We start from the raw sequence: 21,433 nt of genomic DNA on the forward strand, positions 1-21,433 counted from the left end.
CGAAGGGTTCGCTGGGTCACGCCCGCCCTCGGCTGGGAGGGGGTTGGCAAACCCTCCGCCTCCGCCACCGCCCGGTACCCGAGACCCCCGTTCCCCCTGCCTGGGCGGGCGACGGGTTCCCGCCGGGGCGGGCTGACCGCCAGGCTGGCGGTGAGGCGCAAGCGCCAGCGAAAGTGGGCCTCAAGAGGCAGCCCGCCGTCCCCGCCCCCGTCTACGGCCATACTACCCTGAACGCGCCCGATCTCGTCTGATCTCGGAAGCTAAGCAGGGTCGGGCCTGGTTAGTACTTGGATGGGAGACCGCCTGGGAATACCGGGTGCTGTAGGCTTTTTGCCTCCCGCTCCGCTTTCTCCTTTAAATCGCCCGCGGGCGGTGGCCGCCGGCTCCGCCCGCGCCGGGGCCCCGCTGCAGGCCCCGCCTCCTCAGGCCCCTCCCACCACGGCGCGCGCGCCGGAGGGGGCGCTCCCCGCCGGCCCGGCCCGCCAGGCGGCCAGAAGGCGGCCCTGGAAGGCAGCCGCACCCCAGACGCCCCCGGGGTGCCTGGCCCGGACCCAGGCTCCACCGCGGGCCCGGTTGCCGTCGCTTCGGCCAGCGAGCCCCTCGACCTGCACCTGGCCGCCCCCACCGGCGCCCCGCCCCGGGGCCGCCACCTGTGTGCCGGTGGGTGTGTCCCTCCACAGCTCCCTCCGGCAAAAGCCCCGCCCCCCGCCGTGTCGCCGCCGCGGCCGGGTGCGGGAGCGGGATCGAGGGCAGGGGCCGCTTCCCCGGGCCTGCCGGCCGCCAGGGGCGGGCTCCTGAGCTCGGCGGGTGGTGTGCGGGCAAGGGTGGCCTCGCCGGGGCTGAGGGGCCGTGGCGACACGATGGTGGCTCCCAGTGGCTTCGTGCAAGCTGCTGTCGGGCAGGAGGGCCGGCCCGGGCTGCGGCCGGGCGGCGCCTAGCGCCGCGTGGGCGGACAGGGGCGATGCCCAAGGGACCGCGGGCCCCGGGCCCTGAAGCCTCCGGGGCCACGTTCCTGTGAGCGACGGGCCGGATCTTGGGCGGGGCGCCAAGCGCCGAAGGGTTCGCTGGGTCACGCCCGCCCTCGGCTGGGAGGGGGTGGCCAAACCCTCCGCCTCCGCCACCGCCCGGTACCCGAGACCTCCGTTCCCCCTGCCTGGGCGGGCGACGGGGTCCTGCCGGGGCGGGCTGACCGCCAGGCTGGCGGTGAGGCGCAAGCGCCAGCGAAAGTGGGCCTCAAGAGGCAGCCCGCCGTCCCCGTCCCGTCTACGGCCATACCACCCTGAACGCGCCCGATCTCGTCTGATCTCGGAAGCTAAGCAGGGTCGGGCCTGGTTAGTACTTGGATGGGAGACCGCCTGGGAATACCGGGTGCTGTAGGCTTTTTGCCTCCCGCTCCGCCTTCTCCTTGAACTCGCCCGCGGGCGGTGGCCGCCGGCTCCGCCCGCGCCGTGGCTCCGCTGCAGGCCCCGCCTCCTCAGGCCCCTCGCACCACGGCGCGCGCGCCGGAGGGGGCGCTCCCCGCCGGTCCGGCCCGCCAGGCGGCCAGAAGGCGGCCCTGGAAGGCAGCCGCACCCCAGATGCCCCCGGGGTGCCTGGCCCGGACCCAGGCTCCGCCGCGGGCCCGGTTGCCGTGCCTTCGGCCAGCGAGCCCGTCGACCTGCACTTGGCCGCCCCCACCGGCGCCCCGCCCCGGGGCCGCCACCTGTGTGCCGGTGGGTGTGTCCCTCCACAGCTCCCTCCGGCAAAAGCCCCGCCCCCGCCGTGTCGCCGCCGCGGCCGGGTGCGGGAGCGGGATCGAGGGCAGGGGCCGCTTCCCCGGGCCTGCCGGCCGCCAGGGGCGGGCTCCTGAGCTCGGCGGGTGGTGTGCGGGCAAGGGTGGCCTCGCCGGGGCTGAGGGGCCGTGGCGACACGATGGTGGCTCCCAGTGGCTTCGGGCCAGCTGCTGTCGGGCAGGAGGTCCGGCCCGGGCTGCGGCCGGGCGGCGCCTAGCGCCGCGTGGGCGGGCAGGGGCGATGCCCAAGGGACCGTGGGCCCCGGGCCCTGAAGCCTCCGGGGCCACGTCCCTGTGAGCGACGGGCGGGATCTTGGCGGGGCGCCAAGCGCCGAAGGGTTCGCTGGGTCACGCCCGCCCTCGGCTGGGAGGGGGTGGCCAAACCCTCCGCCTCCGCCACCGCCCGGTACCCGAGACCTCCGTTCCCCCTGCCTGGGCGGGCGACGGGGTCCTGCCGGGGCGGGCTGACCGCCAGGCTGTCGGTGAGGCGCAAGCGCCAGCGAAAGTGGGCCTCAAGAGGCAGCCCGCCGTCCCCGCCCCCGTCTACGGCCATACCACCCTGAACGCGCCCGATCTCGTCTGATCTCGGAAGCTTAAGCAGGGTCGGGCCTGGTTAGTACTTGGATGGGAGACCGCCTGGGAATACCGGGTGCTGTAGGATTTTTGCCTCCCGCTCCGCCTTCTCCTTTACTCGCCCGCGGGCGGTGGCCGCCGGCTCCGCCCGCGCCGGGGCCCCGCTGCAGGCCCCTCCTCCTCAGGCCCCTCCCACCACGGCGCACGCGCCGGAGGGGGCGCTCCCCGCCGGCCCGGCCCGCCAGGCGGCCAGAAGGCGGCCCTGGAAGGCAGCCGCACCCCAGACGCCCCCAGGGTGCCTGGCCCGGACCCAGGCTCCGCCGCGGGCCCGGTTGCCGTCCCTTCGGCCAGCGAGCCCCTCGACCTGCACCTGGCCGCCCCCTCCGGCGCCCCGCCCCGGGGCCGCCACCTGTGTGCCGGTGGGTGTGTCCCTCCACAGCTCCCTCCGGCAAAAGCCCCGCCCCCCGCCGTGTCGCCGCCGCGGCCGGGTGCGGGAGCGGGATCGAGGGCAGGGGCCTCTTCCCCGGGCCTGCCGGCCGCCAGGGGCGGGCTCCTGAGCTCGGCGGGTGGTGTGCGGGCAAGGGTGGCCTCGCCGGGGCTGAGGGGCCGTGGCGACACGATGGTGGCTCCCAGTGGTTTCGGGCCAGCTGCTGTCGGGCAGGAGGGCCGCACCAGGCTGCGGCTGGGCGGCGCCTAGCGCCGCGTGGGCGGGCAGGGGCGATGCCCAAGGGACCGCGGGCCCCGGGCCCTGAAGCCTCCGGGGCCACGTCCCTGTGAGCGACGGGCCGGATCTTGGGCGGGGCGCCAAGCGCCGAAGGGTTCGCTGGGTCACGCCCGCCCTCGGCTGGGAGGGGGTGGCCAAACCCTCCGCCTCCGCCACCGCCCGGTACCCGAGACCTCCGTTCCCCCTGCCTGGGCGGGCGACGGGGTCCTGCCGGGGCGGGCTGACCGCCAGGCTGGCGGTGAGGCGCAAGCGCCAGCGAAAGTGGGCCTCAAGAGGCAGCCCGCCGTCCCCGTCCCGTCTACGGCCATACCACCCTGAACGCGCCCGATCTCGTCTGATCTCGGAAGCTAAGCAGGGTCGGGCCTGGTTAGTACTTGGATGGGAGACCGCCTGGGAATACCGGGTGCTGTAGGCTTTTTGCCTCCCGCTCCGCCTTCTCCTTTAACTCGCCCGCGGGCGGTGGCCGCCGGCTCCGCCCGCGCCGGGGTCCCGCTGCAGGCCCCGCCTCCTCAGGCCCCTCCCACCACGGCGCGCGCGCCGGAGGGGGCGCTCCCCGCCGGCCCGGCCCGCCAGGGGGCCAGAAGGCGGCCCTGGAAGGCAGCCGCACCCCAGACGCCCCCGGGGTGCCTGGCCCGGACCCAGGCTCCGCCGCGGGCCCGGTTGCCGTGCCTTCAGCCAGCGAGCCCGTCGACCTGCACCTGGCCGCCCCCACCGGCGCCCCGCCCCGGGGCCGCCACCTGTGTGCCGGTGGGTGTGTCCCTCCACAGCTCCCTCTGGCAAAAGCCCAGCCCCCGCCGTGTCGCCGCCGCGGCCGTGTGCGGGAGCGGGATCGAGGGCAGGGGCCGCTTCCCCGGGCCTGCCGGCCGCCAGGGGCGGGCTCCTGAGTTCGGCGGGTGGTGTGCGGGCAAGGGTGGCCTCGCCGGGGCTGTGGGGCCGTGGCGACACGATGGTGGCTCCCAGTGGCTTCGGGCCAGCTGCTGTCGGGCAGGAGGGCCGGCCCGGGATGCGGCCGGGCGGCGCCTAGCGCCGCGTGGTCGGGCAGGGGCGATGCCCAAGGGACCGCGGGCCCCGGGCCCTGAAGCCTCCGGGGCCACGTCCCTGTGAGCGACGGGCCGGATCTTGGGCGGGGCGCCAAGCGCCGAAGGGTTCGCTGGGTCACGCCCGCCCTCGGCTGGGAGGGGGTGGCCAAACCCTCCGCCTCCGCCACCGCCCGGTACCCGAGACCTCCGTTCCCCCTGCCTGGGAGGGCGACGGGGTCCTGCCGGGGCGGGCTGACCGCCAGGCTGGCGGTGAGGCGCAAGCGCCAACGAAAGTGGGCCTCAAGAGGCAGCCCGCCGTCCCCGTCCCGTCTACGGCCATACCACCCTGAACGCGCCCGATCTCGTCTGATCTCGGAAGCTAAGCAGGGTCGGGCCTGGTTAGTACTTGGATGGGAGACCGCCTGGGAATACCGGGTGCTGTAGGCTTTTTGCCTCCCGCTCCGCCTTCTCCTTGAACTCGCCCGCGGGCGGTGGCCGCCGGCTCCGCCCGCGCCGGGGCCCCGCTGCAGGCCCCGCCTCCTCAGGCCCCTCCCACCACGGCGCGCGCGCCGGAGGGGGCGCTCCCCGCCGGCCCGGCCCGCCAGGGGGCCAGAAGGCGGCCCTGGAAAGCAGCCGCACCCCAGACGCCCCCGGGGTGCCTGGCCCGGACCCAGGCTCCGCCGCGGGCCCGGTTGCCGTGCCTTCGGCCAGCGAGCCCGTCGACCTGCACCTGGCCGCCCCCACCGGCGCCCCGCCCCGGGGCCGCCACCTGTGTGCCGGTGGGTGTGTCCCTCCACAGCTCCCTCTGGCAAAAGCCCAGCCCCCGCCGTGTCGCCGCCGCGGCCGTGTGCGGGAGCGGGATCGAGGGCAGGGTCCGCTTCCCCGGGCCTGCCGGCCGCCAGGGGCGGGCTCCTGAGCTCGGCGGGTGGTGTGCGGGCAAGGGTGGCCTCGCCGGGGCTGTGGGGCCGTGGCGACACGATGGTGGCTCCCAGTGGCTTCGGGCCAGCTGCTGTCGGGCAGGAGGGCCGGCCCGGGATGCGGCCGGGCGGCGCCTAGCGCCGCGTGGTCGGGCAGGGGCGATGCCCAAGGGACCGCGGGCCCCGGGCCCTGAAGCCTCCGGGGCCACGTCCCTGTGAGCGACGGGCCGGATCTTGGGCGGGGCGCCAAGCGCCGAAGGGTTCGCTGGGTCACGCCCGCCCTCGGCTGGGAGGGGGTGGCCAAACCCTCCGCCTCCGCCACCGCCCGGTACCCGAGACCTCCGTTCCCCCTGCCTGGGCGGGCGACGGGGTCCTGCCGGGGCGGGCTGACCGCCAGGCTGGCGGTGAGGCGCAAGCGCCAGCGAAAGTGGGCCTCAAGAGGCAGCCCGCCGTCCCCGTCCCGTCTACGGCCATACCACCCTGAACGCGCCCGATCTCGTCTGATCTCGGAAGCTTAGCAGGGTCGGGCCTGGTTAGTACTTGGATGGGAGACCTCCTGGGAATACCGGGTGCTGTAGGCTTTTTGCCTCCCGCTCCGCCTTCTCCTTGAACTCGCCCGCGGGCGCTGGCCGCCGGCTCCGCCCGCGCCGGGGCTCCGCTGCAGGCCCCGCCTCCTCAGGCCCCTCGCACCACGGCGCGCGCGCCGGAGGGGGCGCTCCCCGCCGGCCCGGCCCGCCAGGCGGCCAGAAGGCGGCCCTGGAAGGCAGCCGCACCCCAGACGCCCCCGGGGTGCCTGGCCCGGACCCAGGCTCCGCCGCGGGCCCGGTTGCCGTGCCTTCGGCCAGCGAGCCCGTCGACCTGCACCTGGCCGCCCCCACCGGCGCCCCGCCCCGGGGCCGCCACCTGTGTGCCGGTGGGTGTGTCCCTCCACAGCTCCCTCCGGCAAAAGCCCCGCCCCCGCCGTGTCGCCGCCGCGGCCGGGTGCGGGAGCGGGATCGAGGGCAGGGGCCGCTTCCCCGGGCCTGCCGGCCGCCAGGGGCGGGCTCCTGAGCTCGGCGGGTGGTGTGCGGGCAAGGGTGGCCTCGCCGGGGCTGAGGGGCCGTGGCGACACGATGGTGGCTCCCAGTGGCTTCGGGCCAGCTGCTGTCGGGCAGGAGGGCCGGCCCGGGCTGCGGCCGGGCGGCGCCTAGCGCCGCGTGGGCGGGCAGGGGCGATGCCCAAGGGACCGTGGGCCCCGGGCCCTGAAGCCTCCGGGGCCACGTCCCTGTGAGCGACGGGCGGGATCTTGGCGGGGCGCCAAGCGCCGAAGGGTTCGCTGGGTCACGCCCGCCCTCGGCTGGGAGGGGGTGGCCAAACCCTCCGCCTCCGCCACCGCCCGGTACCCGAGACCTCCGTTCCCCCTGCCTGGGCGGGCGACGGGGTCCTGCCGGGGCGGGCTGACCGCCAGGCTGGCGGTGAGGCGCAAGCGCCAGCGAAAGTGGGCCTCAAGAGGCAGCCCGCCGTCCCCGTCCCGTCTACGGCCATACCACCCTGAACGCGCCCGATCTCGTCTGATCTCGGAAGCTAAGCAGGGTCGGGCCTGGTTAGTACTTGGATGGGAGACCGCCTGGGAATACCGGGTGCTGTAGGCTTTTTGCCTCCCGCTCCGCCTTCTCCTTTAACTCGCCCGCGGGCGGTGGCCGCCGGCTCCGCCCGCGCCGGGGTCCCGCTGCAGGCCCCGCCTCCTCAGGCCCCTCCCACCACGGCGCGCGCGCCGGAGGGGGCGCTCCCCGCCGGCCCGGCCCGCCAGGGGGCCAGAAGGCGGCCCTGGAAGGCAGCCGCACCCCAGACGCCCCCGGGGTGCCTGGCCCGGACCCAGGCTCCGCCGCGGGCCCGGTTGCCGTGCCTTCAGCCAGCGAGCCCGTCGACCTGCACCTGGCCGCCCCCACCGGCGCCCCGCCCCGGGGCCGCCACCTGTGTGCCGGTGGGTGTGTCCCTCCACAGCTCCCTCTGGCAAAAGCCCAGCCCCCGCCGTGTCGCCGCCGCGGCCGTGTGCGGGAGCGGGATCGAGGGCAGGGGCCGCTTCCCCGGGCCTGCCGGCCGCCAGGGGCGGGCTCCTGAGTTCGGCGGGTGGTGTGCGGGCAAGGGTGGCCTCGCCGGGGCTGTGGGGCCGTGGCGACACGATGGTGGCTCCCAGTGGCTTCGGGCCAGCTGCTGTCGGGCAGGAGGGCCGGCCCGGGATGCGGCCGGGCGGCGCCTAGCGCCGCGTGGTCGGGCAGGGGCGATGCCCAAGGGACCGCGGGCCCCGGGCCCTGAAGCCTCCGGGGCCACGTCCCTGTGAGCGACGGGCCGGATCTTGGGCGGGGCGCCAAGCGCCGAAGGGTTCGCTGGGTCACGCCCGCCCTCGGCTGGGAGGGGGTGGCCAAACCCTCCGCCTCCGCCACCGCCCGGTACCCGAGACCTCCGTTCCCCCTGCCTGGGAGGGCGACGGGGTCCTGCCGGGGCGGGCTGACCGCCAGGCTGGCGGTGAGGCGCAAGCGCCAACGAAAGTGGGCCTCAAGAGGCAGCCCGCCGTCCCCGTCCCGTCTACGGCCATACCACCCTGAACGCGCCCGATCTCGTCTGATCTCGGAAGCTAAGCAGGGTCGGGCCTGGTTAGTACTTGGATGGGAGACCGCCTGGGAATACCGGGTGCTGTAGGCTTTTTGCCTCCCGCTCCGCCTTCTCCTTGAACTCGCCCGCGGGCGGTGGCCGCCGGCTCCGCCCGCGCCGGGGCCCCGCTGCAGGCCCCGCCTCCTCAGGCCCCTCCCACCACGGCGCGCGCGCCGGAGGGGGCGCTCCCCGCCGGCCCGGCCCGCCAGGGGGCCAGAAGGCGGCCCTGGAAAGCAGCCGCACCCCAGACGCCCCCGGGGTGCCTGGCCCGGACCCAGGCTCCGCCGCGGGCCCGGTTGCCGTGCCTTCGGCCAGCGAGCCCGTCGACCTGCACCTGGCCGCCCCCACCGGCGCCCCGCCCCGGGGCCGCCACCTGTGTGCCGGTGGGTGTGTCCCTCCACAGCTCCCTCTGGCAAAAGCCCAGCCCCCGCCGTGTCGCCGCCGCGGCCGTGTGCGGGAGCGGGATCGAGGGCAGGGGCCGCTTCCCCGGGCCTGCCGGCCGCCAGGGGCGGGCTCCTGAGCTCGGCGGGTGGTGTGCGGGCAAGGGTGGCCTCGCCGGGGCTGTGGGGCCGTGGCGACACGATGGTGGCTCCCAGTGGCTTCGGGCCAGCTGCTGTCGGGCAGGAGGGCCGGCCCGGGATGCGGCCGGGCGGCGCCTAGCGCCGCGTGGTCGGGCAGGGGCGATGCCCAAGGGACCGCGGGCCCCGGGCCCTGAAGCCTCCGGGGCCACGTCCCTGTGAGCGACGGGCCGGATCTTGGGCGGGGCGCCAAGCGCCGAAGGGTTCGCTGGGTCACGCCCGCCCTCGGCTGGGAGGGGGTGGCCAAACCCTCCGCCTCCGCCACCGCCCGGTACCCGAGACCTCCGTTCCCCCTGCCTGGGCGGGCGACGGGGTCCTGCCGGGGCGGGCTGACCGCCAGGCTGGCGGTGAGGCGCAAGCGCCAGCGAAAGTGGGCCTCAAGAGGCAGCCCGCCGTCCCCGTCCCGTCTACGGCCATACCACCCTGAACGCGCCCGATCTCGTCTGATCTCGGAAGCTTAGCAGGGTCGGGCCTGGTTAGTACTTGGATGGGAGACCTCCTGGGAATACCGGGTGCTGTAGGCTTTTTGCCTCCCGCTCCGCCTTCTCCTTGAACTCGCCCGCGGGCGCTGGCCGCCGGCTCCGCCCGCGCCGGGGCTCCGCTGCAGGCCCCGCCTCCTCAGGCCCCTCGCACCACGGCGCGCGCGCCGGAGGGGGCGCTCCCCGCCGGCCCGGCCCGCCAGGCGGCCAGAAGGCGGCCCTGGAAGGCAGCCGCACCCCAGACGCCCCCGGGGTGCCTGGCCCGGACCCAGGCTCCGCCGCGGGCCCGGTTGCCGTGCCTTCGGCCAGCGAGCCCGTCGACCTGCACCTGGCCGCCCCCACCGGCGCCCCGCCCCGGGGCCGCCACCTGTGTGCCGGTGGGTGTGTCCCTCCACAGCTCCCTCCGGCAAAAGCCCCGCCCCCGCCGTGTCGCCGCCGCGGCCGGGTGCGGGAGCGGGATCGAGAGCAGGGGCCGCTTCCCCGGGCCTGCCGGCCCCAGGGGCGGGCTCCTGAGCTCGGCGGGTGGTGTGCGGGCAAGGGTGGCCTCGCCGGGGCTGAGGGGCCGTGGCGACACGATGGTGGCTCCCAGTGGCTTCGGGCCAGCTGCTGTCGGGCAGGAGGGCCGGCCCGGGCTGCGGCCGGGCGGCGCCTAGCGCCGCGTGAGCGGGCAGGGGCGATGCCCAAGGGACCGCGGGCCCCGGGCCCTGAAGCCTCCGGGGCCACGTCCCTGTGAGCGACGGGCGGGATCTTGGCGGGGCGCCAAGCGCCGAAGGGTTCGCTGGGTCACGCCCGCCCTCGGCTGGGAGGGGGTGGCCAAACCCTCCGCCTCCGCCACCGCCCGGTACCCGAGACCTCCGTTCCCCCTGCCTGGGCGGGCGACGGGGTCCTGCCGGGGCGGGCTGACCGCCAGGCTGTCGGTGAGGCGCAAGCGCCAGCGAAAGTGGGCCTCAAGAGGCAGCCCGCCGTCCCCGCCCCCGTCTACGGCCATACCACCCTGAACGCGCCCGATCTCGTCTGATCTCGGAAGCTTAAGCAGGGTCGGGCCTGGTTAGTACTTGGATGGGAGACCGCCTGGGAATACCGGGTGCTGTAGGCTTTTTGCCTCCCGCTCCGCCTTCTCCTTTACTCGCCCGCGGGCGGTGGCCGCCGGCTCCGCCCGCGCCGGGGCCCCGCTGCAGGCCCCTCCTCCTCAGGCCCCTCCCACCACGGCGCACGCGCCGGAGGGGGCGCTCCCCGCCGGCCCGGCCCGCCAGGCGGCCAGAAGGCGGCCCTGGAAGGCAGCCGCACCCCAGACGCCCCCAGGGTGCCTGGCCCGGACCCAGGCTCCGCCGCGGGCCCGGTTGCCGTCCCTTCGGCCAGCGAGCCCCTCGACCTGCACCTGGCCGCCCCCTCCGGCGCCCCGCCCCGGGGCCGCCACCTGTGTGCCGGTGGGTGTGTCCCTCCACAGCTCCCTCCGGCAAAAGCCCCGCCCCCCGCCGTGTCGCCGCCGCGGCCGGGTGCGGGAGCGGGATCGAGGGCAGGGGCCTCTTCCCCGGGCCTGCCGGCCGCCAGGGGCGGGCTCCTGAGCTCGGCGGGTGGTGTGCAGGCAAGGGTGGCCTCGCCGGGGCTGAGGGGCCGTGGCGACACGATGGTGGCTCCCAGTGGTTTCGGGCCAGCTGCTGTCGGGCAGGAGGGCCGCACCAGGCTGCGGCTGGGCGGCGCCTAGCGCCGCGTGGGCGGGCAGGGGCGATGCCCAAGGGACCGCGGGCCCCGGGCCCTGAAGCCTCCGGGGCCACGTCCCTGTGAGCGACGGGCCGGATCTTGGGCGGGGCGCCAAGCGCCGAAGGGTTCGCTGGGTCACGCCCGCCCTCGGCTGGGAGGGGGTGGCCAAACCCTCCGCCTCCGCCACCGCCCGGTACCCGAGACCTCCGTTCCCCCTGCCTGGGCGGGCGACGGGGTCCTGCCGGGGCGGGCTGACCGCCAGGCTGGCGGTGAGGCGCAAGCGCCAGCGAAAGTGGGCCTCAAGAGGCAGCCCGCCGTCCCCGTCCCGTCTACGGCCATACCACCCTGAACGCGCCCGATCTCGTCTGATCTCGGAAGCTAAGCAGGGTCGGGCCTGGTTAGTACTTGGATGGGAGACCGCCTGGGAATACCGGGTGCTGTAGGCTTTTTGCCTCCCGCTCCGCCTTCTCCTTTAACTCGCCCGCGGGCGGTGGCCGCCGGCTCCGCCCGCGCCGGGGCCCCGCTGCAGGCCCCGCCTCCTCAGGCCCCTCCCACCACGGCGCGCGCGCCGGAGGGGGCGCTCCCCGCCGGCCCGGCCCGCCAGGGGGCCAGAAGGCGGCCCTGGAAGGCAGCCGCACCCCAGGCGCCCCCGGGGTGCCTGGCCCGGACCCAGGCTCCGCCGCGGGCCCGGTTGCCGTGCCTTCGGCCAGCGAGCCCGTCGACCTGCACCTGGCCGCCCCCACCGGCGCCCCGCCCCGGGGCCGCCACCTGTGTGCCGGTGGGTGTGTCCCTCCACAGCTCCCTCTGGCAAAAGCCCAGCCCCCGCCGTGTCGCCGCCGCGGCCGTGTGCGGGAGCGGGATCGAGGGCAGGGGCCGCTTCCCCGGGCCTGCCGGCCGCCAGGGGCGGGCTCCTGAGCTCGGCGGGTGGTGTGCGGGCAAGGGTGGCTTCGCCGGGGCTGTGGGGCCGTGGCGACACGATGGTGGCTCCCAGTGGCTTCGGGCCAGCTGCTGTCGGGCAGGAGGGCCGGCCCGGGATACGGCCGGGCGGCGCCTAGCGCCGCGTGGTCGGGCAGGGGCGATGCCCAAGGGACCGCGGGCCCCGGGCCCTGAAGCCTCCGGGGCCACGTCCCTGTGAGCGACGGGCCGGATCTTGGGCGGGGCGCCAAGCGCCGAAGGGTTCGCTGGGTCACGCCCGCCCTCGGCTGGGAGGGGGTGGCCAAACCCTCCGCCTCCGCCACCGCCCGGTACCCGAGACCTCCGTTCCCCCTGCCTGGGCGGGCGACGGGGTCCTGCCGGGGCGGGCTGACCGCCAGGCTGGCGGTGAGGCGCAAGCGCCAGCGAAAGTGGGCCTCAAGAGGCAGCCCGCCGTCCCCGTCCCGTCTACGGCCATACCACCCTGAACGCGCCCGATCTCGTCTGATCTCGGAAGCTAAGCAGGGTCGGGCCTGGTTAGTACTTGGATGGGAGACCGCCTGGGAATACCGGGTGCTGTAGGCTTTTTGCCTCCCGCTCCGCCTTCTCCTTTAACTCGCCCGCGGGCGGTGGCCGCCGGCTCCGCCGGCGCCGGGGCCCCGCTGCAGGCCCCGCCTCCTCAGGCCCCTCCCACCACGGCGCGCGCGCCGGAGGGGGCGCTCCCCGCCGGCCCGGCCCGCCAGGCGGCCAGAAGGCGGCCCTGGAAGGCAGCCGCACCCCAGACGCCCCCGGGGTGCCTGGCCCGGACCCAGGCTCCGCCGCGGGCCCGGTTGCCGTCCCTTCGGCCAGCGAGCCCCTCGACCTGCACCTGGCCGCCCCCACCGGCGCCCCGCCCCGGGGCCGCCACCTGTGTGCCGGTGGGTGTGTCCCTCCACAGCTCCCTCCGGCAAAAGCCCCGCCCCCCGCCGTGTCGCCGCCGCGGCTGGGTGCGGGAGCGGGATCGAGGGCAGGGGCCGCTTCCCCGGGCCTGCCGGCCGCCAGGGGCGGGCTCCTGAGCTCGGCGGGTGGTGTGCGGGCAAGGGTGGCCTCGCCAGGGCTGAGGGGCCGTGGCGACACGATGGTGGCTCCCAGTGGCTTCGGGCCAGCTGCTGTCGGGCAGGAGGCCCGGCCCGGGCTGCGGCCGGGCGGCGCCTAGCGCCGCGTGGGCGGGCAGGGGCGATGCCCAAGGGACCGCGGGCCCCGGGCCCTGAAGCCTCCGGGGCCACGTCCCTGTGAGCGACGGGCCGGATCTTGGGCGGGGCGCCAAGCGCCGAAGGGTTCGCTGGGTCACGCCCGCCCTCGGCTGGGAGGGGGTGGCCAAACCCTCCGCCTCCGCCACCGCCCGGTACCCGAGACCTCCGTTCCCCCTGCCTGGGCGGGCGACGGGGTCCTGCCGGGGCGGGCTGACCGCCAGGCTGGCGGTGAGGCGCAAGCGCCAGCGAAAGTGGGCCTCAAGAGGCAGCCCGCCGTCCCCGCCCCCGTCTACGGCCATACCACCCTGAACGCGCCCGATCTCGTCTGATCTCGGAAGCTAAGCAGGGTCGGGCCTGGTTAGTACTTGGATGGGAGACCGCCTGGGAATACCGGGTGCTGTAGGGTTTTTGCCTCCCGCTCCGCCTTCTCCTTTAACTCGCCCGCGGGCGGTGGCCGCCGGCTCCGCCCGCGCCGGGGCCCCGCTGCAGGCCCCGCCTCCTCAGGCCCCTCCCACCACGGCGCGTGCGCCGGAGGGGGCGCTCCCCGCCAGCCCGGCCCGCCAGGCGGCCAGAAGGCGGCCCTGGAAGGCAGCCGCACCCCAGACGCCCCCGGGGTGCCTGGCCCGGACCCAGGCTCCGCCGCGGGCCCGGTTGCCGTGCCTTCGGCCAGCGAGCCCGTCGACCTGCACCTGGCCGCCCCCACCGGCGCCCCGCCCCGGGGCCGCCACCTGTGTGCCGGTGGGTGTGTCCCTCCACAGCTCCCTCTGGCAAAAGCCCAGCCCCCGCCGTGTCGCCGCCGCGGCCGTGTGCGGGAGCGGGATCGAGGGCAGGGGCCGCTTCCCCGGGCCTGCCGGCCGCCAGGGGCGGGCTCCTGAGCTCGGCGGGTGGTGTGCGGGCAAGGGTGGCTTCGCCGGGGCTGTGGGGCCGTGGCGACACGATGGTGGCTCCCAGTGGCTTCGGGCCAGCTGCTGTCGGGCAGGAGGGCCGGCCCGGGATGCGGCCGGGCGGCGCCTAGCGCCGCGTGGTCGGGCAGGGGCGATGCCCAAGGGACCGCGGGCCCCGGGCCCTGAAGCCTCCGGGGCCACGTCCCTGTGAGCGACGGGCCGGATCTTGGGCGGGGCGCCAAGCGCCGAAGGGTTCGCTGGGTCACGCCCGCCCTCGGCTGGGAGGGGGTGGCCAAACCCTCCGCCTCCGCCACCGCCCGGTACCCGAGACCTCCGTTCCCCCTGCCTGGGCGGGCGACGGGGTCCTGCCGGGGCGGGCTGACCGCCAGGCTGGCGGTGAGGCGCAAGCGCCAGCGAAAGTGGGCCTCAAGAGGCAGCCCGCCGTCCCCGTCCCGTCTACGGCCATACCACCCTGAACGCGCCCGATCTCGTCTGATCTCGGAAGCTAAGCAGGGTCGGGCCTGGTTAGTACTTGGATGGGAGACCGCCTGGGAATACCGGGTGCTGTAGGCTTTTTGCCTCCCGCTCCGCCTTCTCCTTTAACTCGCCCGCGGTCGGTGGCCGCCGGCTCCGCCGGCGCCGGGGCCCCGCTGCAGGCCCCGCCTCCTCAGGCCCCTCCCACCACGGCGCGCGCGCCGGAGGGGGCGCTCCCCGCCGGCCCGGCCCGCCAGGCGGCCAGAAGGCGGCCCTGGAAGGCAGCCGCACCCCAGACGCCCCCGGGGTGCCTGGCCCGGACCCAGGCTCCGCCGCGGGCCCGGTTGCCGTCCCTTCGGCCAGCGAGCCCCTCGACCTGCACCTGGCCGCCCCCACCGGCGCCCCGCCCCGGTGCCGCCACCTGTGTGCCGGTGGGTGTGTCCCTCCACAGCTCCCTCCGGCAAAAGCCTCGCCCCCCGCCGTGTCGCCGCCGCTGCCGGGTGCGGGAGCGGGATCGAGGGCAGGGGCTGCTTCCCCGGGCCTGCCGGCCGCCAGGGGCGGGCTCCTGAGCCCGGCAGGTGGTGTGCGGGCAAGGGTGGCCTCGCCGGGGCTGAGGGGCCGTGGCGACACGATGGTGGCTCCCAGTGGCTTCGGGCCAGCTGCTGTCGGGCAGGAGGGCCGGCCCGGGCTGCGGCTGGGCGGCGCCTAGCGCCGCGTGGGCGGGCAGGGGCGATGCCCAAGGCACCGCGGGCCCCGGGCCCTGAAGCCTCCGGGGCCACGTCCCTGTGAGCGACGGGCCGGATCTTGGGCGGGGCGCCAAGCGCCGAAGGGTTCGCTGGGTCACGCCCGCCCTCGGCTGGGAGGGGGTGGCCAAACCCTCCGCCTCCGCCACCGCCCGGTACCCGAGACCTCCGTTCCCCCTGCCTGGGCGGGCGACGGGGTCCTGCCGGGGCGGGCTGACCGCCAGGCTGGCGGTGAGGCGCAAGCGCCAGCGAAAGTGGGCCTCAAGAGGCAGCCCGCCGTCCCCGCCCCCGTCTACGGCCATACCACCCTGAACGCGCCCGATCTCGTCTGATCTCGGAAGCTAAGCAGGGTCGGGCCTGGTTAGTACTTGGATGGGAGACCGCATGGGAATACCGGGTGCTGTAGGGTTTTTGCCTCCCGCTCCGCCTTCTCCTTTAACTCGCCCGCGGGCGGTGGCCGCCGGCTCCGCCCGCGCCGGGGCCCCGCTGCAGGCCCCGCCTCCTCAGGCCCCTCCCACCACGGCGCGCGCGCCGGAGGGGGCGCTCCCCGCCAGCCCGGCCCGCCAGGCGGCCAGAAGGCGGCCCTGGAAGGCAGCCGCACCCCAGACGCCCCCGGGGTGCCTGGCCCGGACCCAGGCTCCGCCGCGGGCCCGGTTGCCGTGCCTTCCGCCAGCGAGCCCCTCGACCTGCACCTGGCCGCCCCCACCGGCGCCCCGCCCCGGTGCCGCCACCTGTGTGCCGGTGGGTGTGTCCCTCCACAGCTCCCTCCGGCAAAAGCCCCGCCCCCCGCCGTGTCGCCGCCGCGGCCGGGTGCGGGAGCGTGATCGAGGGCAGGTGCCGCTTCCCCGGGCCTGCCGGCCGCCAGGGGCGGGCTCCTGAGGCCGGCAGGTGGTGTGCGGGCAAGTGTGGCCTCGCCGGGGCTGAGGGGCCGTGGCGACACGATGGTGGCTCCCAGTGGCTTCGGGCCAGCTGCTGTCGGGCAGGAGGGCCGGCCCGGGCTGCGGCTGGGCGGCGCCTAGCGCCGCGTGGGCGGGCAGGGGCGATGCCCAAGGGACCGCGGGCCCCGGGCACTGAAGCCTCCGGGGCCACGTCCCTGTGAGCGACGGGCGGGATCTTGGCGGGGCGCCAAGCGCCGAAGGGTTCGCTGGGTCACGCCCGCCCTCGGCTGGGAGGGGGTGGCCAAACCCTCCGCCTCCGCCACCGCCCGGTACCCGAGACCTCCGTTCCCCCTGCCTGGGCGGGCGACGGGGTCCTGCCGGGGCGGGCTGACCGCCAGGCTGGCGGTGAGGCGCAAGCGCCAGCGAAAGTGGGCCTCAAGAGGCAGCCCGCCGTCCCCGCCCCCGTCTACGGCCATACCACCCTGGACGCGCCCGATCTCGTCTGATCTCGGAAGCTAAGCAGGGTCGGGCCTGGTTAGTACTTGGATGGGAGACCGCCTGGGAATACCGGGTGCTGTAGGCTTTTTGCCTCCCGCTCCGCCTTCTCCTTTAACTCGCCCGCGGGCGGTGGCCGCCGGCTCCGCCCGCGCCGGGGCCCCGCTGCAGGCCCCGCCTCCTCAGGCCCCTCCCACCACGGCGCGCGCGCCGGAGGGGGCGCTCCCCGCCGGCCCGGCCCGCCAGGCGGCCAGAAGGCGGCCCTGGAAGGCAGCCGCACCCCAGACGCCCTCGGGGTGCCTGGCCCGGACCCAGGCTCCGCCGCGGGCCCGGTTGCCGTCCCTTCGGCCAGCGAGCCCCTCGACCTGCACCTGGCCGCCCCCACCGGCGCCCCGCCCCGGGGCCGCCACCTGTGTGCCGGTGGGTGTGTCCCTCCACAGCTCCCTCCGGCAAAAGCCCCGCCCCCCGCCGTGTCGCCGCCGCGGCCGGGTGCGGGAGCGGGATCGAGGGCAGGGGCCGCTTCCCCGGGCCTGCCGGCCGCCAGGGGCGGGCTCCTGAGCTCGGCGGGTGGTGTGCGGGCAAGGGTGGCCTCGCCGGGGCTGAGGGGCCGTGGCGACACGATGGTGGCTCCCAGTGGCTTCGTGCCAGCTGCTGTCGGGCAGGAGGGCCGGCCCGGGCTGCGGCTGGGCGGCGCCTAGCGCCGCGTGGGCGGGCAGGGGCGATGCCCAAGGGACCGCGGGCCCCGGGCCCTGAAGCCTCCGGGGCCACGTCCCTGTGAGCGACGGGCCGGATCTTGGGCGGGGCGCCTAGCGCCGAAGGGTTCGCTGGGTCACGCCCGCCCTCGGCTGGGAGGGGGTGGCCAAACCCTCCGCTTCCGCCACCGCCCGGTACCCGAGACCTCCGTTCCCCCTGCCTGGGCGGGCGACGGGGTCCTGCCGGGGCGGGCTGACCGCCAGGCTGGCGGTGAGGCGCAAGCGCCAGCGAAAGTGGGCCTCAAGAGGCAGCCCGCCGTCCCCGCCCCCGTCTACGGCCATACCACCCTGAACGCGCCCGATCTCGTCTGATCTCGGAAGCTAAGCAGGGTCGGGCCTGGTTAGTACTTGGATGGGAGACCGCCTGGGAATACCGGGTGCTGTAGGATTTTTGCCTCCCGCTCCGCCTTCTCCTTTAAATCGCCCGCGGGCGGTGGCCGCCGGCTCCGCTCGCGCCGGGGCCCCGCTGCAGGCCCCGCCTCCTCAGGCCCCTCCCACCACGGCGCGCGCGCCGGAGGGGGCGCTCCCCGCCAGCCCGGCCCGCCAGGCGGCCAGAAGGCGGCCCTGGAAGGCAGCCGCACCCCAGACGCCCCCGGGGTGCCTGGCCCGGACCCAGGCTCCGCCGCGGGCCCGGTTGCCGACCCTTCGGCCAGCGAGCCCGTCGACCTGCACCTGGCCGCCCCCACCGGCGCCCCGCCCCGGGGCCGCCACCTGTGTGCCGGTGGGTGTGTCCCTCCACAGCTCCCTCCGGCAAAAGCCCCGCCCCCCGCCGTGTCGCCGCCGCTGCCGGGTGCGGGAGCGGGATCGAGGGCAGGGGCCGCTTCCCCGGGCCTGCCGGCCGCCAGGGGCGGGCTCCTGAGCTCGGCGGGTGGTGTGCGGGCAAGGGTGGCCTCGCCGGGGCTGAGGGGCCATGGCGACACGATGGTGGCTCCCAGTGGCTTCGGGCCAGCTGCTGTCGGGCAGGAGGGCCGGCCCGGGCTGCGGCTGGGCGGCGCCTAGCGCCGCGTGGGCGGGCAGGGGCGATGCCCAAGGCACCGCGGGCCCCGGGCCCTGAAGCCTCCGGGGCCACGTCCCTGTGAGCGACGGGCCGGATCTTGGGCGGGGCGCCAAGCGCCGAAGGGTTCGCTGGGTCACGCCCGCCCTCGGCTGGGAGGGGGTGGCCAAACCCTCCGCCTCCGCCACCGCCCGGTACCCGAGACCTCCGTTCCCCCTGCCTGGGCGGGCGACGGGGTCCTGCCGGGGCGGGCTGACCGCCAGGCTGGCGGTGAGGCGCAAGCGCCAGCGAAAGTGGGCCTCAAGAGGCAGCCCGCCGTCCCCGCCCCCGTCTACGGCCATACCACCCTGGACGCGCCCGATCTCGTCTGATCTCGGAAGCTAAGCAGGGTCGGGCCTGGTTAGTACTTGGATGGGAGACCGCCTGGGAATACCGGGTGCTGTAGGCTTTTTGCCTCCCGCTCCGCCTTCTCCTTTAACTCGCCCGCGGGCGGTGGCCGCCGGCTCCGCCCGCGCCGGGGCCCCGCTGCAGGCCCCGCCTCCTCAGGCCCCTCCCACCACGGCGCGCGCGCCGGAGGGGGCGCTCCCCGCCGGCCCGGCCCGCCAGGCGGCCAGAAGGCGGCCCTGGAAGGCAGCCGCACCCCAGACGCCCCCGGGGTGCCTGGCCCGGACCCAGGCTCCGCCGCGGGCCCGGTTGCCGTCCCTTCGGCCAGCGAGCCCCTCGACCTGCACCTGGCCGCCCCCACCGGCGCCCCGCCCCGGGGCCGCCACCTGTGTGCCGGTGGGTGTGTCCCTCCACAGCTCCCTCCGGCAAAAGCCCCGCCCCCCGCCGTGTCGCCGCCGCGGCCGGGTGCGGGAGCGGGATCGAGGGCAGGGGCCGCTTCCCCGGGCCTGCCGGCCGCCAGGGGCGGGCTCCTGAGCTCGGCGGGTGGTGTGCGGGCAAGGGTGGCCTCGCCGGGGCTGAGGGGCCGTGGCGACACGATGGTGGCTCCCAGTGGCTTCGTGCCAGCTGCTGTCGGGCAGGAGGGCCGGCCCGGGCTGCGGCTGGGCGGCGCCTAGCGCCGCGTGGGCGGGCAGGGGCGATGCCCAAGGGACCGCGGGCCCCGGGCCCTGAAGCCTCCGGGGCCACGTCCCTGTGAGCGACGGGCCGGATCTTGGGCGGGGCGCCTAGCGCCGAAGGGTTCGCTGGGTCACGCCCGCCCTCGGCTGGGAGGGGGTGGCCAAACCCTCCGCCTCCGCCACCGCCCGGTACCCGAGACCTCCGTTCCCCCTGCCTGGGCGGGCGACGGGGTCCTGCCGGGGCGGGCTGACCGCCAGGCTGGCGGTGAGGCGCAAGCGCCAGCGAAAGTGGGCCTCAAGAGGCAGCCCGCCGTCCCCGCCCCCGTCTACGGCCATACCACCCTGAACGCGCCCGATCTCGTCTGATCTCGGAAGCTAAGCAGGGTCGGGCCTGGTTAGTACTTGGATGGGAGACCGCCTGGGAATACCGGGTGCTGTAGGATTTTTGCCTCCCGCTCCGCCTTCTCCTTTAAATCGCCCGCGGGCGGTGGCCGCCGGCTCCGCTCGCGCCGGGGCCCCGCTGCAGGCCCCGCCTCCTCAGGCCCCTCCCACCACGGCGCGCGCGCCGGAGGGGGCGCTCCCCGCCAGCCCGGCCCGCCAGGCGGCCAGAAGGCGGCCCTGGAAGGCAGCCGCACCCCAGACGCCCCCGGGGTGCCTGGCCCGGACCCAGGCTCCGCCGCGGGCCCGGTTGCCGACCCTTCGGCCAGCGAGCCCGTCGACCTGCACCTGGCCGCCCCCACCGGCGCCCCGCCCCGGGGCCGCCACCTGTGTGCCGGTGGGTGTGTCCCTCCACAGCTCCCTCCGGCAAAAGCCCCGCCCCCCGCCGTGTCGCCGCCGCTGCCGGGTGCGGGAGCGGGATCGAGGGCAGGGGCCGCTTCCCCGGGCCTGCCGGCCGCCAGGGGCGGGCTCCTGAGCTCGGCGGGTGGTGTGCGGGCAAGGGTGGCCTCGCCGGGGCTGAGGGGCCATGGCGACACGATGGTGGCTCCCAGTGGCTTCGGGCCAGCTGCTGTCGGGCAGGAGGGCCGGCCCGGGCTGCGGCTGGGCGGCGCCTAGCGCCGCGTGGGCGGGCAGGGGCGATGCCCAAGGCACCGCGGGCCCCGGGCCCTGAAGCCTCCGGGGCCACGTCCCTGTGAGCGACGGGCCGGATCTTGGGCGGGGCGCCAAGCGCCGAAGGGTTCGCTGGGTCACGCCCGCCCTCGGCTGGGAGGGGGTGGCCAAACCCTCCGCCTCCGCCACCGCCCGGTACCCGAGACCTCCGTTCCCCCTGCCTGGGCGGGCGACGGGGTCCTGCTGGGGCGGGCTGACCGCCAGGCTGGCGGTGAGGCGCAAGCGCCAGCGAAAGTGGGCCTCAAGAGGCAGCCCGCCGTCCCCGCCCCCGTCTACGGCCATACCACCCTGGACGCGCCCGATCTCGTCTGATCTCGGAAGCTAAGCAGGGTCGGGCCTGGTTAGTACTTGGATGGGAGACCGCCTGGGAATACCGGGTGCTGTAGGGTTTTTGCCTCCCGCTCCGCCTTCTCCTTTAACTCGCCCGCGGGCGGTGGCCGCCGGCTCCGCCCGCGCCGGGGCCCCGCTGCAGGCCCCGCCTCCTCAGGCCCCTCCCACCACGGCGCGCGCGCCGGAGGGGGCGCTCCCCGCCAGCCCGCCCCGCCAGGCGGCCAGAAGGCGGCCCTGGAAGGCAGCCGCACCCCAGACGCCCCCGGGGTGCCTGGCCCGGACCCAGGCTCCGCCGCGGGCCCGATGGCCGTGCCTTCCGCCAGCGAGCCCCTCGACCTGCACCTGGCCGCCCCCACCGGCGCCCCGCCCCGGGGCCGCCACCTGTGTGCCGGTGGGTGTGTCCCTCCACAGCTCCCTCCGGCAAAAGCCCCGCCCCCCGCCGTGTCGCCGCCGCGGCCGGGTGCGGGAGCGGGATCGAGGGCAGGGGCCGCTTCCCCGGGCCTGCCGGCCGCCAGGGGCGGGCTCCTGAGCTCGGCGGGTGGTGTGCGGGCAAGGGTGGCCTCGCCGGGGCTGAGGGGCCGTGGCGACACGATGGTGCCTCCCAGTGGCTTCGGGCCAGCTGCTGTCGGGCAGGAGGGCCGGCCCGGGCTGCGGCTGGGCGGCGCCTAGCGCCGCGTGGGCGGGCAGGTGCGATGCCCAAGGGACCGCGGGCTCCGGGCCCTGAAGCCTCCGGGGCCACGTCCATGTGAGCGACGGGCCGGATCTTGGGCGGGGCGCCAAGCGCGGAAGGGTTCGCTGGGTCACGCCCGCCCTCGGCTGGGAGGGGGTGGCCAAACCCTCCGCCTCCGCCACCGCCCGGTACCCGAGACCTCCGTTCCCCCTGCCTGGGCGGGCGACGTGGTCCTGCCGGGGCGGGCTGACCGCCAGGCTGGCGGTGAGGCGCAAGCGCCAGCGAAAGTGGGCCTCAAGAGGCAGCCCGCCGTCCCCGCCCCCGTCTACGGCCATACCACCCTGAACGCGCCCGATCTCGTCTGATCTCGGAAGCTAAGCAGGGTCGGGCCTGGTTAGTACTTGGATGGGAGACCGCCTGGGAATACCGGGTGCTGTAGGCTTTTTGCCTCCCGCTCCGCCTTCTCCTTTAACTCGCCCGCGGGCGGTGGCCGCCGGCTCCGCCCGCGCCG

General features: G+C 76.8%; 21 non-coding genes across 21 annotated transcripts; all 21 read left to right on the forward strand.

Moving 5' to 3' along the window:
* The first annotated feature begins 209 nt into the window (after positions 1-209).
* On the forward strand, positions 210-328 carry LOC149746056 (5S ribosomal RNA). Its single transcript, XR_016389878.1, has one exon. It is a non-coding gene; the product is annotated as a 5S ribosomal RNA (ribosomal RNA).
* A 933-nt stretch (positions 329-1,261) lies between these two features.
* On the forward strand, positions 1,262-1,380 carry LOC149746057 (5S ribosomal RNA). Its single transcript, XR_016389228.1, has one exon. It is a non-coding gene; the product is annotated as a 5S ribosomal RNA (ribosomal RNA).
* Positions 1,381-2,312: 932 nt separating this feature from the next.
* On the forward strand, positions 2,313-2,432 carry LOC149746058 (5S ribosomal RNA). The gene has a single exon (XR_016390394.1). It is a non-coding gene; the product is annotated as a 5S ribosomal RNA (ribosomal RNA).
* Positions 2,433-3,364: 932 nt separating this feature from the next.
* On the forward strand, positions 3,365-3,483 carry LOC149746059 (5S ribosomal RNA). Its single transcript, XR_016389229.1, has one exon. It is a non-coding gene; the product is annotated as a 5S ribosomal RNA (ribosomal RNA).
* Positions 3,484-4,415: 932 nt separating this feature from the next.
* On the forward strand, positions 4,416-4,534 carry LOC149746060 (5S ribosomal RNA). Its single transcript, XR_016389231.1, has one exon. It is a non-coding gene; the product is annotated as a 5S ribosomal RNA (ribosomal RNA).
* Positions 4,535-5,466: 932 nt separating this feature from the next.
* Positions 5,467-5,585, forward strand: LOC149746061 (5S ribosomal RNA). The gene has a single exon (XR_016390141.1). It is a non-coding gene; the product is annotated as a 5S ribosomal RNA (ribosomal RNA).
* Positions 5,586-6,516: 931 nt separating this feature from the next.
* Positions 6,517-6,635, forward strand: LOC149746062 (5S ribosomal RNA). The gene has a single exon (XR_016389232.1). It is a non-coding gene; the product is annotated as a 5S ribosomal RNA (ribosomal RNA).
* A 932-nt stretch (positions 6,636-7,567) lies between these two features.
* On the forward strand, positions 7,568-7,686 carry LOC149746063 (5S ribosomal RNA). The gene has a single exon (XR_016389233.1). It is a non-coding gene; the product is annotated as a 5S ribosomal RNA (ribosomal RNA).
* A 932-nt stretch (positions 7,687-8,618) lies between these two features.
* Positions 8,619-8,737, forward strand: LOC149746064 (5S ribosomal RNA). The gene has a single exon (XR_016390142.1). It is a non-coding gene; the product is annotated as a 5S ribosomal RNA (ribosomal RNA).
* A 931-nt stretch (positions 8,738-9,668) lies between these two features.
* Positions 9,669-9,788, forward strand: LOC149746065 (5S ribosomal RNA). Its single transcript, XR_016390347.1, has one exon. It is a non-coding gene; the product is annotated as a 5S ribosomal RNA (ribosomal RNA).
* A 932-nt stretch (positions 9,789-10,720) lies between these two features.
* Positions 10,721-10,839, forward strand: LOC149746066 (5S ribosomal RNA). Its single transcript, XR_016389234.1, has one exon. It is a non-coding gene; the product is annotated as a 5S ribosomal RNA (ribosomal RNA).
* A 932-nt stretch (positions 10,840-11,771) lies between these two features.
* Positions 11,772-11,890, forward strand: LOC149746067 (5S ribosomal RNA). Its single transcript, XR_016389235.1, has one exon. It is a non-coding gene; the product is annotated as a 5S ribosomal RNA (ribosomal RNA).
* Positions 11,891-12,824: 934 nt separating this feature from the next.
* On the forward strand, positions 12,825-12,943 carry LOC149746068 (5S ribosomal RNA). Its single transcript, XR_016390062.1, has one exon. It is a non-coding gene; the product is annotated as a 5S ribosomal RNA (ribosomal RNA).
* A 932-nt stretch (positions 12,944-13,875) lies between these two features.
* On the forward strand, positions 13,876-13,994 carry LOC149746069 (5S ribosomal RNA). Its single transcript, XR_016389236.1, has one exon. It is a non-coding gene; the product is annotated as a 5S ribosomal RNA (ribosomal RNA).
* Positions 13,995-14,928: 934 nt separating this feature from the next.
* LOC149746070 (5S ribosomal RNA) lies at positions 14,929-15,047 on the forward strand. Its single transcript, XR_016390073.1, has one exon. It is a non-coding gene; the product is annotated as a 5S ribosomal RNA (ribosomal RNA).
* Positions 15,048-15,980: 933 nt separating this feature from the next.
* On the forward strand, positions 15,981-16,099 carry LOC149746071 (5S ribosomal RNA). The gene has a single exon (XR_016390432.1). It is a non-coding gene; the product is annotated as a 5S ribosomal RNA (ribosomal RNA).
* A 934-nt stretch (positions 16,100-17,033) lies between these two features.
* LOC149746072 (5S ribosomal RNA) lies at positions 17,034-17,152 on the forward strand. The gene has a single exon (XR_016389954.1). It is a non-coding gene; the product is annotated as a 5S ribosomal RNA (ribosomal RNA).
* A 934-nt stretch (positions 17,153-18,086) lies between these two features.
* On the forward strand, positions 18,087-18,205 carry LOC149746073 (5S ribosomal RNA). Its single transcript, XR_016390433.1, has one exon. It is a non-coding gene; the product is annotated as a 5S ribosomal RNA (ribosomal RNA).
* A 934-nt stretch (positions 18,206-19,139) lies between these two features.
* On the forward strand, positions 19,140-19,258 carry LOC149746074 (5S ribosomal RNA). Its single transcript, XR_016389955.1, has one exon. It is a non-coding gene; the product is annotated as a 5S ribosomal RNA (ribosomal RNA).
* A 934-nt stretch (positions 19,259-20,192) lies between these two features.
* On the forward strand, positions 20,193-20,311 carry LOC149746075 (5S ribosomal RNA). The gene has a single exon (XR_016389983.1). It is a non-coding gene; the product is annotated as a 5S ribosomal RNA (ribosomal RNA).
* Positions 20,312-21,245: 934 nt separating this feature from the next.
* Positions 21,246-21,364, forward strand: LOC149746076 (5S ribosomal RNA). The gene has a single exon (XR_016389237.1). It is a non-coding gene; the product is annotated as a 5S ribosomal RNA (ribosomal RNA).
* The last annotated feature ends 69 nt before the right edge of the window (positions 21,365-21,433 follow it).

The sequence above is a fragment of the Delphinapterus leucas genome, chromosome 19 (assembly GCF_059928025.1).
Source record: "Delphinapterus leucas isolate spDelLeu-1000000601 "Yukka" chromosome 19, BTC_Dleu_Yukka2, whole genome shotgun sequence".
Lineage (NCBI taxonomy): Eukaryota > Metazoa > Chordata > Mammalia > Artiodactyla > Monodontidae > Delphinapterus > Delphinapterus leucas.